This window comes from Megalopta genalis, unplaced genomic scaffold, assembly GCF_051020955.1.
Source record: "Megalopta genalis isolate 19385.01 unplaced genomic scaffold, iyMegGena1_principal scaffold0497, whole genome shotgun sequence".
NCBI classification, from domain to species: Eukaryota; Metazoa; Arthropoda; class Insecta; order Hymenoptera; family Halictidae; genus Megalopta; species Megalopta genalis.
This window is the reverse complement of record NW_027476566.1, coordinates 5,001-7,500: the sequence shown is the minus strand read 5'-3', so window position 1 is coordinate 7,500 and position 2,500 is coordinate 5,001. Positions and strand designations below refer to the sequence as shown.

General features: G+C 55.2%; 1 pseudogene; it reads right to left on the bottom strand.

The window, feature by feature from the left end:
• Positions 1-2,500, bottom strand: part of LOC143263372 (large subunit ribosomal RNA) — a 6,913-nt pseudogene that overhangs the window by 2,700 nt on the left and 1,713 nt on the right.

Here is a 2,500-nt window from a genome sequence, read left to right as displayed (position 1 = left end):
TGGCTCGCTTTGACTTTTTGGTGACGGTTTGCCAACCGTCACCAGTAGGGTCCTCGACACGCTCGGGTGCCGACTGCACCTTCACGAGTGACGTGTCTCCGACTCGTTCGATTACTTCCACGTTACCGGTGTCCGGCGTACCTTCTACCGTGGGCTCGGTTTTCACCGAGACCGCTCGCGTGGGAGTCACACATCTTTGCAAGATCACACGAGGATTGGCGATATTAATCACCTTCCCGGATCTTGTCTTTCTCACAGACGCGGGGGGACTGACAGCTGCATTTGCAGTTCCCGCGTCTGCGGCGACGGCTTCACTCCGAGTAGGAGCTGGACCCGTCGTCTTTGGACGCTTAGTTTTTTGTTCATTAATTTTATTAAGACCCATAATGTGTCTTGGTCTTTCATCCAGTGCGCTCCCCGGCCACCACCGACCCACACAATTTGGAACCCGCCAAAGGCTGAGTTAGGGCTACGCACCGAATATAGTCTGCTGGCTGGGTCGGTTTCCTTACCCAGCCCGCGTCCTCGCCCAGCAGAACCCACTTGCCCGAAGCGTGTGGTCGTTCCAAGCCGATTGACTGGACCAGGGCTGCTTTTCTCGTCCAGCCGCCCATCTAGCCGAAGCAGAGGCCAAAGGTACGTGTTGGGGACGTCTCACCCGCAGGAGAGGGCCCCCTCAGATCCCAGGATCCTCTTTTCCGACGACAAGGGTCGCCACGCACGGCAAACACGTGGGAGACAGCAGTCGGAGAGGCTGCCTCTTCCTCTCCACCACACTTCGTTCAGTTCGCTGCGTATTTAAGAACACGAGCTATCCAGCGGTACCTTTTTCGTGGAGGCTCAAGTGTGGCTAGGGCACGTTTGCCCCTTGCGGCCTGGGTTGCCCAGGGGATTGATTGCATCCCATGTATTCCTGAGCCCAGCGGAGTGTTGTCTAGTGGCGTGTTCCGCCCACGAAAAACGGTCTGAAAAACCGTTTAACGTAAACTGGGGAACTGATGCCACGAGTGACAACAGTTCCCCAGTCGGAAGTCATACAGCACATACAGTGCTGTACAAAGAACACGCCACAGCCCGTATGCTAAATCAGGGCCTCGCCATTATGCGAAGTACTACATGTACGACGCACTGACGGTCTCTAATGCCTTCATCGCCGATACACCCATCGACTCGGCCGATCAACCCTCCTACGCGAGGGCTAGTTCGGGGGTTATCTCCCGCCCTGGGTGGCCACAGACCGCCACCGCCAGTAGATAGGGACAGATGGGAATCTCGTTAATCCATTCATGCGCGTCACTAATTAGATGACGAGGCATTTGGCTACCTTAAGAGAGTCATAGTTACTCCCGCCGTTTACCCGCGCTTTTTTGAATTTCTTCACGTTGACATTCAGAGCACTGGGCAGAAATCACATTGCGTCAACACCCGTGGGGGCCATCGCAATGCTTTGTTTTAATTAGACAGTCGGATTCCCCTAGTCCGTGCCAGTTCTGAGCTGAGCGTTGAATGGCGGCCGAAGAGGACGACCGCACCGATGGGAAACGCCACGGAAGCCTCGCAGCAAGGAAGATCCGCGGGAGGCCAAGGCACGGGACCGAGCTCGGATCCCAGCCACGAGAGCCGTTCACCTCGCCCAGGCCCGGCACGTCAGCCAGACCCGCTTCCCGACCAAGCCCGACACGCCCCGCTCCTCAGAGCCAATCCTTATCCCGAAGTTACGGATCCAATTTGCCGACTTCCCTTACCTACATTAATCTATCGACTAGAGGCTCTTTACCTTGGAGACCTGCTGCGGATATGGGTACGAACCGGCGCGACACCTCCACGTGGCCCTCTCCTGGATTTTCAAGGTCCGAGGGGATGATCCGGACACCGCCGCAACTGCGGTGCTCTTCGCGTTCCAAACCCTATCTCCCTGCTAGAGGTTTCCAGGGAACTCGAACGCTTATACAGAAAAGAAAACTCTCCCCGGATCTCCCGACGGCGTCTCCAGGTCATTTTGGGTTACCCCGACGAACACTCTTACGAGGGCCCGAATGGTATGCGGTTCCGCTGCCGGGTTCCGGAATAGAAACCGGATTCCCTTTCGCCCAATGGGTGTTTTTTGTGCATGTATATAATAACAAAATATGCTGCGATTTATATAATAATAAAAAAAATAATAAAATAGCTGCGTTTTTTTTACAAGTGTTTAACGTCTTAGGACACCTCATCTACATAGGATTTCTCTTAGGGCTTAGGATCGACTGACTCGTGTGCAACGGCTGTTCACACGAAACCCTTCTCCACGTCAGTCCTCCAGGGCCTCGCTGGAGTATTTGCTACTACCACCAAGATCTGCGCCGACGGCGGCTCCAGGCAGGCTCACGCCCAGACCCTTCTGCGCACACCGTCGCGACCCTCCTACTCGTCAGAGCTTCATAGAGGACAATAAATTGCCCCGCTTCACACATACCACTGACGGTGGAGTATAGGCGCGACGCTTCAGCGCCATCCATTT